The sequence below is a fragment of the Chlorocebus sabaeus genome, chromosome 1 (assembly GCF_047675955.1).
Source record: "Chlorocebus sabaeus isolate Y175 chromosome 1, mChlSab1.0.hap1, whole genome shotgun sequence".
Taxonomy (NCBI): Eukaryota; Metazoa; Chordata; class Mammalia; order Primates; family Cercopithecidae; genus Chlorocebus; species Chlorocebus sabaeus.
In genome coordinates this window covers 36,695,291-36,713,810 of record NC_132904.1, presented here as the reverse complement: position 1 = coordinate 36,713,810, position 18,520 = coordinate 36,695,291, and the positions used below count along the sequence as shown (strand labels likewise).

The following is an 18,520-nucleotide window of genomic DNA, read 5'->3' as shown; positions in this document are numbered from 1 at the left end:
TGCTTTAAAGTATAAACTAAATTCCTCCTATAGTTAGCTTGGCCTACACGGGGGAATGAACCAACAGCTTATGAGGTTAGAAGTGAGATGAAGTCGGCTATGTTAGATTTCTCTCAGTCATATTCTTTGCAAAGGCAGTTTTACTGTTGTAGGAAAAAGCAGGACACTTCTGAGAAACCAAATGTCAAAAGCCAAAATGAAAACAAATTTAGTTTAAAGATGTTAATTGGCTTTATTTGCAATTCTAGAATTGGATAACACTTCATTCCATAAAGCAGAATGAGTGTTACAGAGAGTGGACCAGAGGAGGTTGGGTTTTATAGATAGAAAAGGGCCGAAGAAAAGAGAAACAAAGAACGAAGAGTAGATTGGTCACTTGAAAGTTACTTTTCTAGTAAGGCAAGAACAGGGAAACAGCATAATAAAAAATATTAATACCAGGTTACTTAAGTTTACTTATTTTTGGGTAAGTGTTAAAGGAAGAAGGAACTTCATTATCTTGCTGACTGGCCTATTTTGGAAATTTGGCTGTCATTTTTCTCTCCTGATTTATTGGAAAGTCAAATAACAACTTAGTTTTGATTTGGTGACTGGGAACTTCAATGCTTTGATTTAGATTTTTAGTCTAGTGTATTGGGGCCTAGTGCAGGAGCTTCACCCAAAACAGTAGATTTCTGTAATTTTTATTTAACGTGAAAGCACAGTGTGGCTAAGTGTAGACAGCAAGGATGTATGGAAAAAGATGAAGTTAAGAAGAACAAAAATGCTAGGCCTTAGACCATATTAAGAATATTGGTCTTTATTTTAAAAGCTGTGGGAATTCACTGAAAATTCATTAAATTCATTTTGATCAGAGGATGTGGGCTAACTAGATTAGATAGATATTTTGTAAAGAACATTCAGATTGCCTTGTGGAAAATAGAAGTGGTAGGCTGGGAGTGGGTTGTGCAAGAGTAGATGAAAGGATACCAGTTAGAAAGCAACTGTATTTATTGAAAGAGATGGTGATAGTTTAGATAGAGTGGTAACAGTTTAAATGGACAGAGGTGGGCAGATATGAGGGGTTTTGAATATAAAATAAACAGAATCTGATGAAGAGCTAGATATGGGAAGTGAAGAGAGGGAACTGTTAAGGTAAGTGTGTGGCCTTGTCGTAGGATGAACTAGGACTCTTTTTTTTTTCCTTAATAGAAGATCACATATTTTGTTTTGGACATGTTTTTAGATGCTTTTCAGACAGCCAGAATAGAGTTTCAAGAGTCAGTTAGATACAGTGTTTTGGAGCTCAGAGGTAATGTTTGAGCATGAGACAAAAATTTACCAGATTTAATTCTTATTAAGTCATAACCCACGTGATACAATCCTTGAGGAGTCTTATAGTCAGAAAAACATAGTCCATTAAAACAATTATTTAAAAATAATGCAAGTTCTTTATGCATTTCTCAAAACCATGAAGGGACTCTTAATTCCCAGCAGTACTCTCTAGTATTGCTCTTGTTCCCTTTCTCATCTTTTGTTTTCATCAGATGCAGCTGGTGTGCCATTCTTTTTTCAAAAACTACTGAAGAAGCTACCCCTCTACTCTCATCCAGGCTAGCTTTTATTCTAATTCATCCTTCTTCTTTTGTACTTTGCTCTGTATTATTTACGTTGATGTAACTGTTACTATTTTGACAACATAGGACCTTCCTTGCAGTGGATGATAGGGAAAGAAGCTGGTAGCATAAAGCCAGATGTTCCTTTGATGCTTTAGGAAGAGGAAAGTCAGGGAACACTTATGGGAACAAAGACGCATTAATGATTTTTGTCATGTAACTGAATGATCAGCACGTAAGTAAAAACGAAAACCATGAGCCTAGATGAATTTTGCCTTGAGAAAACACATCCTGATCCTTGAGTAGTTCCGTCATTTAATGACTCAGTTTAGGAAGATAAGCATAGAGGAGACTGATTAGGATCTCTGTTGACATCTGACTGGAACTTCATAGCTAACTCTTGCTTTAGGCTGCAGCCTAGGCATTTGTTTCTTTGAAAACCCTTTTTTGACATTTCATTTCCAGGTTAGGTTCTGCTCCAGCAGGCACTGATTGCTCATTATGGTCCTTATCATTGCTATAATTTATTTAATTGCATGTGGTCCCCAATAGACTCTAACCTCTGGGAGGAGGAGAGACAAGTTCTTCATTTTAACCCCAGTAAGTGTAATCTTTTATGTAGTGGATCGCAATAAGCATTTGTTTAATTCAGGCAGGTATTCTCATTTGGCTCATTAGGTTTCATATGTGTATGTCAATATTTTCTACTTAGCTTACTGTCAAAATATATAGATCCGCTCTTTAGAAAACAACATAAAATAGCTGTACTCCAGCTTCTTATATCAGATTATGACTTTGACCTCTCTGTCACCTAATACTTATAAAAACTTTGGGGGAAATAAAATTTATGAAGGACTGCAATGTACTTAGACCATATAATTTTCACACTCTTAGAATTACTCTTACACATGTTTCACTGATATTCCATAGCTTATATAGAGGAATATTAAAAGTAATGCAACTTTGAAACTGATTATTGTGTTTACTCCAGAGATGGAGGAGGAAGTGGTAATTTACTATCTTACCAGTTTATGAAGACTAATAAGATTTTTTTTTTTTTTCTTTTTTCTTTTTTTTTTTTTTTTTTTTTTGAGACAGAGTCTTGCTCTGTCGCCCAGGCTGGAGTGCAGTGGCGCAATCTTGGCTGATTGCAAGCTCCGCCTCCCGGGTTCACGCCATTCTCCTGCCTCAGCCTCCGGAGTAGCTGGGACTACAGGCGCCCGCCACCGTGCCCGGCTAATTTTTTGTATTTTTAGTAGAGACGGGGTTTCACCGTGGTCTCGATCTCCTGACCTTGTGATCCGCCCGCCTCGGCCTCCCAAAGTGCTGGGATTACAGGCGTGAGCCACCGCGCCCGACCAGGGTTTTTTTTTCAAAGTGCAGTAGCAGGAAGACTTATTTTGAATGACCAGGGTTTAGATGTATATGTGCGTGTGTGTAATTTTTGGTGGATATAGTGAATGACGCAACCATTTATGTTTCTCTCTTTGCAGTGGCTTTTAGGGAACTCACTGGTAAATTTTGTGGCCTGCTTATATTAAAGGATGTAAACATTGTATGTTCTTTCTTTTGAGTGACAGTCATACCACTGATTATACATTTTTTTGGACACATTTTATTCAGATAGCAGTTTGATCACACATGATCCAAGAACACTCAAATAGTAAATAAAATATAATCAGATGTTAAAGACTTGTTGTCAAATGTTATAGGCAATGAGGCAATGCTTACTTATGATTGCTCCAATATAAAACCACATTTACACCTCAGTGGCCACTGAACCATTCAGCACAGCTTCCTTAACTGTCAGCTGTTAGAAGCTAGCAGTGTGAGCACTGTTGACTATTTTTTTCAGGCTCTGAATAGCTGTCAGGATCTCAGTAGGAGTTGGAGGAGTTAGCTCAACTTTGGCTTAGTATCTAAATGTGGCCAATGTAGGCTTCAAATAAGTCACAGCAGTGTTCACTAGTGTTGGAGCCTCTTCCTCCAGGTTTCAGACAAATCGGACCATGATTTTAGGATGAAAAATCCATGGCCCCAAATGGCTAGCTAATTATACTTTTAAAATTCCTCTTATCTTTATTGCTACCTTCATCTCGTTCCTATTTCCATTTCTTTACTGTTTTACTTTCTGTACTTTCTGTACTTTGTAAGTCATCTCAGAATTTTTTGAATTTAAAATTTTTTTAAAGTTTTCATATGGCATGAAAAAATTACTTGTAGACATCTATAACATAATGGATCTTTTATTGGTAATTTGTTTGGGAACTGACTTGGTACTAATTGGTACTAACTTTGATTTCTCTCACTGGATTCCTAGACTCTCCAGGATGTTAGGACAGGCTGTGGCCTGTGGAACACCTCGTCTTGTACATTCTGTTTTCTGAATAAAGGGTCTTCTTTGTTTTCCCTGCAACGAGTGGTCTTTTGTTCCTCATTTCTGTGGTCCATTACCCATTCTCCCAACCCAATGGCATGTCAAAACTATTTAAAATTTTAAAAAACTATTAATATAATTGCCTATTAATAAAACTATAATAATAATAATAATTATAATTCTTATTAAAAACTATTATAATTGCTTATTAATAAAACTATTAATATTATTACTCTGATTTAATAAACTGAGGTAAACTATGTAATAAAAGTTATTGTCCTCTTTTTCATATTATGTTTTGTAATTTGAAGAATCATTTAAAGCTTTAGATTTATTCTAGAAAAGTCTGTAATCGAATCATACCGTGATAAGCTAAATCTGAAAATGTAAGAAAGTTTCTATGGGATAGATGTATGATGATTTTAGGCTTTTCTTCAAGTCTGGATTTTGTTTCCACTGCTATTTTAATGAGTTAGGAAATATGAGATATTTAAATATGATGAGGTGAAGTTCATTGAGCACTTTAATGTTGGTTATATTATTTATATCCTCTATATAGTTTAAAAAACAACTAGCATATTTTATAGATATATTTGCAAGACTGATTTTAAAATAATATGTTTTCATTGTTTTGTTAACAAATCAAACTTTTCAAGCTATTTCTGACTGTTAAACCTTTCTGGAAAGTTGTTCCATATCCTTCCGGTCATCTAAATTTATCACAAGGTTTTAACTAAGAAGGTTGGTGAACCCTCTTTCCTTTTGATCTTGCATCCTGGCGAGTGCTTGAATATTTCTTGTGTAAGAAAAGTTTTGGTAGATGAGTCAGTGCACTGAGTCATAGGCAGCATGAAGCCTCTAGTGTTCTATACTAACTAATTGGAAACAGTTTCAAAATTAATTAAGGCACAGTTGTCAGCTCAGTGTTACTGATTGACATCCCACCAAAGTATTTTGTCTTTTGGCAACTTGGTTAATTGTTCTTTGGTATTTAGATTTTTGTTTTGCTTTATAGATTTTTAAAAATCTGTTGAATAGACCTATAGTTACCATGTTGATTTTTATTTTTTAGAACCCTGTTATGAACCCTGTGTCATTGTGATTAATTTCTTCCTTACTTGATGCCTTTTTTCTCTTAAAAATATTCAATATAATCTCTTTTCTTTTTATCTTGCTAATTTATCAGTCTATGAGAAAGTCTGTTATGCTCCACACAAACTAGTTCATAAGTAAAAGCGTATTGATTTGTTCAATAATAGCCCAGTATCCAATTAAACATTATGTTTTACTTAATAAAAAACAAATTAAGTGGCTTGCTTACATTCCTTTACATTGCATTAATTTGACCTTAATAAATTCATTAAAAATGACACTTTTAAAAGTCTGTTCCTTCATTAGGTTCATATTTGTTTAAAATAAAGTATTCGAAAGAAAGTATTTCATTTATATAAAGAATTTTGCAAGGAGGGATTGATTAGGTGTTCTTCATGTTTACGGAAGAATAAACAAAAGGAAATCAAGACCAGGAAGGTATTTTGGCTGAAGAGAGCAAGTATGTGCTGGCAAAATGATAAAATGCTAGAATGGATTACTGAATAAAATAAGAAAAGAAGAGAACTCACATATTAAAGACCTGATAGGTTTTAGGCACTTTACATACATTATTTCTCTAAATCCTCCCAGCATCTATGAGATGGAAATTATTTACCTATAATCAAATGTGGATCTTGAAGCCTCAACAATATCTGTATAATAAACACCTAAGGCAATCTACAACAGCATTTTAGTGTGCTGTCTAGTGCCAGATTCAGGCATTATGCTAAAGGAAAATTCAGGAAAAGCATTTGATCTAGTTACAAAGTAGACAATCTTTAGGGCAATAAGTGGATTATACATCCTTCAATCATTCCTCTGAAATATTTCTTTTGAAGTTATTGATTGAAATTGAGACACATTTTATAATTGATGACATGCTATAATTTAATTGGAAGTATCTTTTCTTCATGATATGTAAAATTAATGCTGCATCTCATAATCAGTATCATCTTAGATTTGATAGAGTACAGTAGATGGTCAGTCTTTGATGGAATACCATATATGATCTTTATCACTCATTAGAAAACTTTAAGAACAATGGTAACCTATTGGTTTTTTGTTCATTATCCCTAAGTTCTGATGAGATGATCTTTGAAAAATTCTGTGGTCAAATGTGTTTTAAAAATACAGCATAATCTATTCTTCTCCTGGAGATTTTCAGTGCATACTAACATATAAGAATTCTAGCCAAACAAACAAACAAACAAACAAAAAAACCTAACATTTTTACTTTTGTTTAACCCATTGTACAAACTTATTTGATCATATATTTCCTCCACCCTGACAAACTCTTTTTTACTTACCTAGTTTTCAAAGGACATTATGCATGTGCCTGAGGAGTTTAATGCTTTATCTAACTTTGGGAAATGCTGGGTTACTTGGTCTTTTACCTAAAATTGAGTATTACCAGTTAGAGTCTAAATCTTTCTGAGGGTCCACACAGTTTTCTCTCCAGTCTTCTTATCCAACCTCATTTTATTCATGTATATTTTGCTCATAGGTTGGCCAGACCCACATTACTAATTTCTTATTTTTTGTTTCAACTTTTACTTCTTGAGTCATATCTTGGTATATAGTTTTTCATTTACTAGTAAATTGTGATATTTGAAATTTATTAACTGGATATTTAGAGTTTCATTAAAGATTCTAAATAGAGAATTAATGGTCATGTATAAATTGGAAAGGAAAAAAAATCAATTTTTCTGACATTTTGATACCTAAAAGTCAGTAGGTTATGGTAGCCTTATTTCCATGTTACGCTGATTGCTTCACAGGTACAACATTTTTCATCTACAAAGATTCTCTGAAGAGTGAATCTCTATTCCCTGCTATTTTTCTTGTTTCTTTCTTCACTCCCTGGCCGTCACATCTTCCTTCCCCACTTCCCTCTACCTTCTCTCAAAAATCTGGACTCAACTTATTTACTGATTCTATGTTCTTTCAGCATTATTTAATTGTTTAATATTGGGTCATGCTTATTTCTAATTATATTTTCCATTTTTATAATTTTGCTTTTCTAGCCCTACTTTTAGCACTTAACAAGAGAACTTGTCTAAGTCTTTGGCTTTTTATACCTAAGCTAAATGAGCTACTATTTACCAATCTCCCTGATTGTCACAGTAGTTTATCACATTTAAGTCACCAAGGGATTGAGATAAGCTGATTTTATTTCAGCTTTTTCAGAATTCTTCCTTACCTATGGTATTTGTAGTCATGGTCTATGCTTGTAGTATAGACCTGTCAAGTAGTATTCTTAAGTTTGTTTTGTTCCTATCACTGTGCTAACCATCTTAGACTTTATATATTCTGTGTTTTTAAACACTCTGATCTCAGTGAGGAAAAACTCATTAATTTGTAACTTATTGCATTCATAGCATATTAATACTGCATTAAAAGGATGGGAGATGAGAATAGAAATATGGATTGGTACCACATTGTGAGCAGTTTGACTGCCAGACTAAGACACTGCTAGGTTAAGGCAGCTTTTCAGAAAGGGAATAATACACTTTATTTTTCTTGTTCTGCCATGTAGTTAGCCTAAACACTTGAATTATTTCAAGTAGGAGCTTGGTACTTTATCATCACGTCTTCTGGACTTCAATTAATTTTTCTTTTTTTTTTTTTTTAGCCATTTCTACTTTGAAGAACCTATGTAATAGGATTTTTCTGATAATTAGATTAGAGGTTGTTCATAAAGTGTTTAACAAACAGTACTTGGTACAGACAGAGATGATAATATAATGACAAAAATATTGGATTATGGATGTAGCTGAAGTGTGTGTGTGTTTGTGTGGAAGGGGTGAGTGGTGGTTGTTGAACTACCAAATCTGCTCTCATCTAGCCAAACTGCCATGTATCAGATGTACTACACCAGGGTCATTCTTGCAGTTTACATTTTTTAGACTGGAAATCAAGAGACCTGGGTTCTTACACCAACTCTGTGTTACTTTGCAGGTTACCTTTCCTTCTAGGCCATGGTGCCTTCATAGATAAAATAATGAATTTGGATTAGGTAATTATTAGATTTAAAATATATGATTCTTTAGGGATAGGCAACGAGTGGCTGAAGATCCATTAAGGAGAACATGTAAGTAGGATCATCTCTTTTATCTCATTGCAGTGTTTCTGATGGATTACCCAAAACCAAACTGGCATATGACTTCGGAATTCATTTGCTTCCCATAGAAAAATTATTTTCAATACAAAAAGGCCTATGTAAAAAAGCACTATAACAAAACAGTACTTAAATTTTATTTAAAATATATTTGCATTTCTCAAATTGAGAGTCAATAAAGAAAATTCTGAGGCAAGAAAGCATCTTTGAGATGCTTTGCAATTAGAAACACTCATGGAGACAACTGAAGATTTTAGAAAAATAAATTGAATAATATTTGATAAATTTAGACTCTCAGCAAACCCAGGACCCAATGTAGCTTCTTTGGATTTCAAATATAGAAACTATAGGCCTGCCATTACTCAGGGTACATCTCTTGGGCAGGCAGTCCTAAACTCCTGGTCAGATTAGGTTTGAAAGGTTTAATCAGTTCTTATCCACTGCGCCCCAGCCCTCCAATCTCCTACAATGCTGTTTTGTGTCTTATTGTCAACAGAGTGGGGCTAGAAGATTTCCAAGATAACTTTCAATTTATTAGTTATACTGCATTAGTATAGTATTGATATTTTTTCGTTTGGCTTTTGTGTTTCATTGGTTCTTTTGTTTTCTGTTTTCTGTTGCCTATTTTCTATATTCTTTCTTCTTGTTACTGTCTACTTAGGCCATGAAATTGAGATGGATTTGTGTGAGAGATATTGAGGGAACAAAGGAATTGGACTGATGAAACTTTTCTAACACCTCTTCCTCAAACACACAAACTAACTTATTTATTATTTTGAATATGGAGAGGGAGGAAACAATGAGAAGACAATTAAAAGGAGAAAAGGTGAAGATAGTGAATTGGAAAAGGTATTTTAAAAATATCTGTACTAACTTTAAAATGGGGGTGATTTTAAAAAATGAAAAATCCCTCTCCTTTATACACATATCCCCTGTGTGATAGAAAAAAAAAAAAAAAAAGAAAACCCCTAAAATTTATATGATTTCATTGTAAAGGAAAGAGCTTTGTTGCCTTCTAGTTATCAGTTTAGAAATCCTGCTCATTAGGGTCGGAATGTTAAAACCAAGAAAATCATTGCTGCCTATTCAAGAGTTGAGACTTTAGCTTTACTTTTCTGTGAGTTTTTATTTATCAGAAGTATTCTCAGGAGGTAATGATGAACCTGAAACTGTTCCAGCCTGTGCTGAAATACTCACACACCATGAGAGTGTAAATTTATCAAATATTATTCAATTTATTTTACTAAATTCTTCGGTTGTCTCAATGAGTGTTTCCAATTGCAAATTGGAATAGATTTAAGCACTCTTTGTAAACCCATGCCAGGAAGTTCTTCCCATTTGAAGTTTTTGCTGTCAATTAGACTAAGAGGAGGGAATTCCCATCTGTTCAGAGGCAACAGTGACCAAAAAAAAAGAAAAGAAAAAAAAAGGTAATAAGAAAAGTTTTCCGTGCTTTTTGTGATGACAAGTTTTCATTGGGATGAGTTAACTCTATTAGCATACTTGACTGCTTAATATTCACCCCTCTCCCTTCTTTAAAACATCCTATCCCCACCTTCTCATCTCTTACCATGCTGACTGCAAGAACCTCTTAATTGGGCACTTACTTTCAATACATCTTTTAATTTGCTATTATATGGATCTCACTTTAGATCTGATCACATCATTTTATAGTGTAATGGTTTGCAAATTACTGGCAAAATGTACAAAGTTCCTTTACCACCAGGCCCATTTTACCCCTTCAACCTCCCCTTCTGCCAACATGCCCTACTTCCTACTTGATACCCATATGAGGCACATAATTTTCTTTTCAGGTCTCTGACTTTGCACATGCCTCTGTCCATTCTTTCTTCCATGATGGCATTTATTGCACTGTTCACTACCTTGTTTGCTCTTTCTTCCAGGATGGAGTTACTACACTTTTTGTAATTGTCTCTTAACTTGCCTGTTTCCTCTTTAAAACTATGGTGGATTCATACCTACTTTATATATTTCTGGCTTTTAGCACAGTACCTCATTCAATAACTTTATTGCATGACTGTCCCTCCTTCTGTATCTTGTAATTTTCTGGGTGTCTCAGCCCAACAAGGTTTAGGATCTTAAGTAGGCTTATAGCTGTTCTTTAAGACCTGTCAATTTCCTGAGTAATCCCCTCAAAAATTCTTTAATTTTTATACCCACTGTTATTGGTCCCACCCTCTTCCTTCAGATTTCAATAATCAGATACAGTTATTTGCCTCTGAAATAAAGAAGGTAAATTCCCAGCATGAGTGTCTGGTTTATTTATATTATATAACACTAGTTAGTGGATCTGGCATTTCTGCTTTTATTTCCCGAGACTTTTAGACTTTCCCTTCTGTCTCCTGTACCGCACCTGCTACTTTATGTACATTTTAGACAGGTGAACTGAGATTTGGAGGAGTGAAATGAGTTGTCCAAGATCATGGAGCTAGGAAGTGATATAATTAGTTTTATATGTCCTCAAAGCCTGTGTGTGCTTTTTTTTTTTTTTTTTTTAAATTAATTGCAGCACACTGCTAACCTCATAAGCACTAGGCCTAAGCTGCTCTCTTAAATTATCTACTAGTGTCCCTTATGTTGAATTCATTTCTCATTTCCAAATGGATGGCAAGGAGGAAGTGGGCTTTAGGATATAAATTTTTTCTTTTTCGTCCATTTTGATGAAAGGAATTTTTTTATGTATTTAGTAATAGCCATATTATGGTCACTAAATTTTGTTTTCTAAATATAGTTTGACAGACAAAAAGGGAAAAATGTTATGAAACATTTCTTTTTTTTAACTCTCAGTTTTTGAGGGCCTTTTTTTTTTTTTGTACATTGGAAAATAATTTAGAAAAAGTGAAATACAGCCATCTCTTGGTGTACATGAGGGATTGGTTCCAGGATCCCCTTGGATACCAAAATCCAAAGACACTCAAGTCCCTTATATAAAATGATGTCGTATTTGTATATAGCTGTTACAGGAAAGGGGTCCGTCTGTATCCAGACCTCAAGAGAGGTGTTCTTAGATCTAGTGCAAGAAAGAATTAGAAAGCACGTTTATTAGAAAAGTAAAGGAATAAAAGAATGGCTACTCTATAGGCAGAGTAGCCCTCAGGGCTGCGGTTTGGCTATTTTTATTGTTACTTCTTGATTATATCCTAAACAAGGGTAGATTATTCATGAGTTTTCTGGGAAAGGGGTGGGCAATTCCCAGAACCGAAGGTTCCTCCCCTTTTTAGACCATTATAGGGTAACTTCATGACATTGCCATGGCATTTGCAAACTGTCATGGCACTGGTGGGAGTGTCTTTTAGCATGCAAATGCATTATAATTAGCATATAATGTAGTGAGGAGGACCAGAGGTCACTTTCATGGCCATCTTGGTTTTGGTGGGTTTGGGCCAGCTTCTTTACACCTTGTTTTATCAGCATGGTCTTTGTGACTATATCTTGTGCTGACCCCCTGCCTCATCCTGTGACTTACAATGTCTAACCTCCTGTGTCTCAGCCTTGTTTCACCCAGCTCCTATTCAAGATGGATTCATTCTGGTTCAAATACCTCTGACATAACTACACACGTCTTCCCTTTAAATCATCTCTAGATTACTTATAATATCTAATACAATGCCTCTCTATCCCTTTATTCCAGTGGATTCAACATAGTACTCTCCATGCTGGCAAATTCAAGTTTTGGTTTTTGGAACTTTCTGGAATGTTTCTTTCTGAATATTTTTGATCCTTGCTTAGTTGAATCCATGGATGGGGAACCCATCAATACAGAGGGCTGACTGTATTCTAATGCGTGATTTACGCAGTTGGGATTGGTTAAATGGAGAGAGAGTGAAGAGATAAAAGAAAAAATTGAGATACATAGGTAGATGAGCCCACCAAAGTATTGGTCTGTTGGTTGCTTGTAAGAGAAAATAAAGAATTAGAAAACTTCATTTTACTGTTATACTTATATTTTGTTTGAGTGACCCAGTCTACTACTGAGTGGGCAAGGAATGTGCTTAGAACATGATGGAATTGGCATTTAGAAAATCCAACAGATAAAATATTATACTCACTGACTCATGAAACAGAAACAATTAAGGTCCCAATTTAGCATTCTAAGTTGTCCAGATTCTGGGCAGAGGATCTAATCGTTAGGCTCATTTTACAAATATCCATGTGGTAGAGTTGGAAGGATGAGCTAAGTGCAGATATCAGTAGTGCTGGGATAAGTTCAGGTTTAAAATTTGAGCCTCTGTTAATCTCTATAAATTGACTCATTTACATTTGTCAATTTATAGAGATATTAGAAATGTAAATTTCTAAATATCAATTGAAATAATGGAGCTGTTTGAATTTTCAAAGTAGGTTATTACTTGATTTTTCTGTTATTGATTCTTTCATGTGTAACTCATAAGTGCAAAGTTTATCTTAATTTCAGAGGAGCTGGAAAGGAAATTAGGAGGTACAATTTTTAATTAAAGGGGAGATTCTAGCATAGTGGTTAACAACACAGGCTGTAGAGCCAGACTGCTTGAGGACAAATCTATGTTCTTTCTCTTTCTTGTTACTTGCTTTATGATCTTGGAAAAGCCACTTGATTTCCCATTGCTTTTATTTTCTCATTTGTACAATGTGGATAGTATAATACCTACCTTATATGGTAGTAAGTTCTTGGTAAATCTTAACAATTTGTAGTTTCTGCCTTGCCATTAACATGTTCTGTTATCTTTGGCAAGTGACTTTATATCTTTGGGCTTTGTTTATTAATTTTTGTATGAGGGTATAAATAAGCTCTAGTTTACCTTCTAGTTCTAGAACTGATTTTAATAGAATAAAATAGGCATATCACAGCTTATAGAATAAGCGTATGAAAAATACATAAATTTTATTATTAAGTACTTGAATAAAGTTGTAATGTCAGAGGTCTGTGACTTAGTACTGTATCACTTTGGACAAGTTGGTTGGCTTCTTTAAGCTTTATTAGTTTTACCTATAAAATAGGATAATAAGAACTCTCTCATACAACAATTGTGCTGATTTTAAGAAATAATACCTGCAAAATGTCAATTATAATGCCTGATTATATAGTATGTAGTTAATAATGCTACTACCCTTAAATCCCTCTTACACAGGATCTCTATTTTTCTCAGTTCTCTCTCACAAAGGAATGTCTCTCTAATTTATACATTTAAATTTGTGCCATTCTCAATATGGGATGATTTTAGTGTATGAATTAAGTGAATTTGTGAGACACAACGGAGCAAGTTTTATCCAGTTCTTTTTGAAAGGAAGAGCCATTAAGAAGATACAAAATATAGAAGTTTCTCCTAATGGGATTTATTTTGGCAGGATCAGAATTGAAAATACAAGGAAAAGAGAATTAAGAAAGCAGGTTAAAGGTAAGGTGATCTCTTGATGTCTGCAGCATTAAGGTAGCATTTTATGGGAAAACTGGTCCCAGCTTCTTTCTATCTCATACCTTTATTTTCTTAAGGTTTTTCTCTGGTTTAGGATTGTATTATATCCAATAAATCCTCCCCATTCATAATGATTTTTAGAATGTAATGCTCTCCCATAGAAATATGGCATTGGTTCTTTAACTGGTTTTGTTAGGCCTTGAAGAAACAACAACTAACTTTTCTAAGTTTCAGCATCTTCTTTTACAAGGGGTGGAGGAGAGAATGAGATTAAACTAGATGATTTAAATGTTTTCCAGCTCTAAAATGTTATGGTTCCTATTATTAATCTAAGTATGTTGCTCTACATATTCAATCAACCTTAGAAAATGCTACCTTTATTCCAACTAAATTGCTTTTAGAGCCAATTCTTGATCTATCCAGGAACATGGAGCTTATTACTTTACAGCCTCAATAATGCCATCCTTTCTGTCTTTACTTTTACCTTTGTTAGAATTCACTGTCTTTTCCTTCCCACCTCTGCCAGCTTTCTGGAGTGCTCTGTTTGAATTAACAGCCTATGGACCCTCTTAGCAGAGATGAGAGGCAGAGGGTAGGGAGACCATATTGCATATAGGATCTGCAGGTTTGTGTGAAGGCCAAGGAGGAAAGGGCAATGCAGGGAAGAGGACAAGAGGTTAGGTCTTGGATAAAGACTGTGTGAGTTCAAATTCTGGCTTTTTTGTGTGCCTCAATTTCTTTAAGTATAATGAGGATAATAACTCCCATAGGACTGTGTTAATGAGATTATGTATTTGGTAATGATCTTAAGACAATGCTTCATTATTAGTAAGCATTAAATAAATGGTAGCTAGTATTAACAATTATTTTTTTAAAGGATTTTTACTAAGAACCTTATAAGGATTACATCAGGAAGCAGGCTGTCCCTGTAAGATCACTTATATGCCATTTGAGCGTAAGTACAGTAATTAATAGCACGATCTTCATTTTGTGTGGTAAATGTGACTTAGCAGAAACTAATACGACTGAAGTTGAAGACTGAATAAATGTAAATTTCTTAAGATTAATATTTTGCTTATTACATGTATGTTTTGTATGTTCCCATGTGTGTCTAATGTGTTGTTATTCTTTATACTTTAGAGCCTAAAATATACCCTATGATAGGAAATTAGATTTGGAAGTCACCTCATAAAAAATCTCATTCATCCCTTGTCCTTTATGGAAGACATGATCCTGAAAGGTACCCAGTTGAGGAAGAAGTAGGAATTGAGGACCTGAAATCCCTATTAAGTTATATACAATTGGAGACATTTTCTATTTTTAAAATGACTATAATGGTTAGAAATTCATCTTTCTATTCATGTCATAAATGTATTTCATTTTTGAGACTTTAACATTAGTAGATTTCAGTGTGTTAAGAAAGTGTATATTTAGTTCAGAATTCCATAATTGTTCCTGACGGTAGATATTCAATGCAATAGAATATCTGAAGCCTTTAAAAATGACCCTTTCAAATAGATAAATATCTTTGCCCATAAACATTTATGTCATTACTTTGTAGGTGTTTTAAGTCACTTTTGTTTTTCTTCTGAAGTGTTAAAAATTACCAGTGGCCTTATTCCCAGGGAGAAGGGAAAGGGAATGAGATAACCAAACATGTATACAAGGTTAATTTTTTAGATGATACAAACTCCAAAAATTATTATTTTTATGAGCTTTCAAATTTTCCTTTAGACAAATTTGTTTCATTTCTGTTATAAGATTATGTATATTAACTGAAAAATTTATAAATGATAGTACAGACAATTATTTTATACTTTGGTAGCTTTACTAACAAATCCAGTGCATCCACCCAGGAGATAATGGCCTTGAAACACAAATAAAGGCACAGAAAAATATTTTTGACAGCAAAAGATTGCAGAAACAGACACTTTAAATTGTTTCTGAAAGCATGGTTGTTTAATCTGTGATAGATATAAGATAAATGGTATTTAACCCTTTTTTTTTTTTTCTTTTTTTTTTTTTTTTTTGGTGAGACGGAGTCTCACTCAGTCACCCAGGCTGGAGTGCAGTGGCCGGATCTCAGCTCACTGCAAGCTCCGCCTCCTGGGTTTACGCCATTCTCCTGCCTCAGCCTCCTGAGTAGCTGGGACTACAGGCGCCTGCCACCTTGCCCGGCTAGTTTTTTGTATTTTTTAGTAGAGACGGGGTTTCACCGTGTTAGGCAGGATGGTCTCGATCTCCTGACCTCGTGATCCGCCCGTCTCGGCCTCCCAAAGTGCTGGGATTACAGGCTTGAGCCACCGCGCCCGGCCGGTATTTAACCCTTATTCCTGAAATCATAAACTCTTTATTTTTTTATTTGTGAAAGGTCTTTATCTTACTTGCAGGCCATGTGATGGCTAATACTGAGTGTCAACTTGAGTGGATTGAAGGATACAAAGTATTTATCCTGGGAAAGATATTCCTTCTAAAGTGAAGGATAAGTTGCTGTATTTGGCCTCCCCTACATCCAAAAAAGAGGCACAATGCCTTGTGGGCCTATTTGCATTTTGGAGGCAACACATTCCTCATTTGGGTGTGTTACTCCAGCCCATTTATTGAGTGACCTGAAAGGCTGCCAGTTTTGAGTGGGGTCCAGAACAACAGAAGGCTCTGCAACAGGTCCAGGCTGCTGTGCATGCTACTTTGTCACTTGGGCGATATGATCCAGCAGATCTAATGGTGCTTAAGATGTCAGTGGCAGATAGGGGTGCTGTTTGGAGCCTTTGGCGGGTCCCCCATAGGTGAATCACAGAGGAGGCCTCTAGGATTTTGGAGCAAGGCCCTGACATCTTCTGCAGATAACTGCTCCCCTTTTGAGAGACAGCTCTTGGCCTGTTACTGGGCATTGGTGGAAACTGAACATTTGACGATAAGTCATCAAGTCACCATGTGACCTGAACTGCTTATCACGAACTGGGTGCTTTCTGGCCCATCTAGCTATTAATTGGGTCGTGCACAGCAGCATACCATCATGAAATGGAAGTGGTATCTACGTGATCGGGCTCGAGCAGGTCCTGAAGGCACAAATAATTTACATGAGGAAGTGGTGCAAATGCCCATGGTCCCCACTCCTGCCACCCAGCCTTCTCTCCTCCAGCCTGCACCGATGGCCTCCTGGGGAGTTACCTATGATCAGTTGACAGCGGAAGAGAAGACTAGAGCCTGGTTCACATATAGTTCTGCATGATACTGAGGCACCACCTGAAATTGGACAGCTGTAGCACTACAGCCCTTTTCTAGGACATCCCTGAAGGACGACGGTGAAGGGAAATCTTCCCAGTGGGCAGAACTTCAAGCAATGCACCTGGTTGTGCACTTTGAATGGAAGGAAAAATGACCAGGTGTATGATTATATATGGATTCACGGGCTGTAGCCAGTGGTTTGACTGGATGGTCCAGGACTTGGAAGAAGCATGATTGGAAAATTGGTAATGAAGAAATTTGGGAAAGAAGTATGTGGATGGACCTCTCTAAGTGGTCAACAACCGTGAAGATATTTGTATCTCATGTGAGTGCTTACCAACAGGTGATCTCAGCAGAGGAGGATTTTAACAATCAAGTGGATAGGATGACCCGTTCTGTGGGAACCTTCAGCCTCTTTCCCCAGCCACTCCTGTCATCATGCAATGGGCCCATGAACAAAATGTCCACGGTGGCAAGGATGGAGGTTATGCATGGGCTCAGCTACATGGACTTCCACTCACCAAGGCTGACCTGGCTACGACCACTGCTGAGTGCTGTCAGCAGCAGAGACCAACACCAAGCCCTCGATATGGTACCATTCCTTGGTGTGATCAGCCAGCTGGTGGCAGGTTGATTATATTGGACCTCTTCCATCATGGAATGGGCAGAGGTTTGTCCTCACTGGAATAGACACTTATTCCAGGTATGGGTTTGCCTATCCTGCACACAATGCTTCTGCCAAGACTACTATCCATGGACTTACAGAATGCCTTATCCAACGTCATGGTATTCCACATGGCATTGGCTCTGACCAAGGCACTCACTTTATGACTTCAGAAGTGCGACTCATGCTCATGGAATTCACTAGTTTTACCATCTTTCCCATCATCTTGAAGCAGCTGGATTGGTAGAATGGAGGAATGGCTTTTTGAAGTCACAATTGCAATGCCAACTAGGTGACAATCCTTTGCAGGGCTGGGGCAAAACTCTCCAGAAGGCCCTGTATACTATGAATCAGCGTCCAATATATGGTACTGTTTCTCTCATAGCCGGGATTCATGGGTCCAGGAATCAAGGGTAGAAGTGGAAGTGGCACCACTTACCATCAACCCTAGTGATCCACTGGCAAAATTTTTGCTTCCTGTTCCTGCAACATTACGTTCTGCTGGCGCAGAGCTCTTAGTTCTGGAGGGAGGAATGCTGCCACCAGGAGAAACAACAATGATTCCATTAAACTGGAACTTAAGATTGCTACCTGGACACTTTGGGTTCCTCCCACCTTTAAGTGAACAGGCTAAGAAGGGAGATACAGTGTTGACTGGGGTGATTGACCTGGACTATCAAGATGAAATCAGCCTACTACACTGCAACGGAGGTAAGGAAGAGTGTGCATGGAATACAGGAGATCCATTAGGGCATCTCTTAGTATTACCATGCCCGGTGATTAAGGTCAATGGGAAATTATAGCAGCCCAATCCAGGCAGGACTGCAAATGATCCAGGCCCTTCCTGAATGAAGGTTTGAATCACTCCACCAGGAAAAATAAAAAAACAAAAAAATACAACCTGGTGCTTGCTGAAGGGAAAGGGAATACAGAATACTTAGTAGAAGAAGGTAGTCATCAATACTAGCTGTGACCATGTGGCCAGCTGCAGAAATGAGGACTGTAATTGTCATGAGTCTTTCCCCTTTCTTT

The 18,520-nt window shown here is 36.3% G+C and overlaps 1 protein-coding gene and 1 pseudogene across 7 annotated transcripts in view; one reads left to right on the top strand and one right to left on the bottom strand.

Moving 5' to 3' along the window:
- The window catches only part of METTL15 (methyltransferase 15, mitochondrial 12S rRNA N4-cytidine), a 421,910-nt gene that overhangs the window by 40,005 nt on the left and 363,385 nt on the right, over positions 1–18,520 (top strand). The window lies entirely within an intron of this gene.
- On the bottom strand, positions 2,750–4,061 carry LOC140713355 (ATP synthase subunit g, mitochondrial pseudogene; annotated as a pseudogene).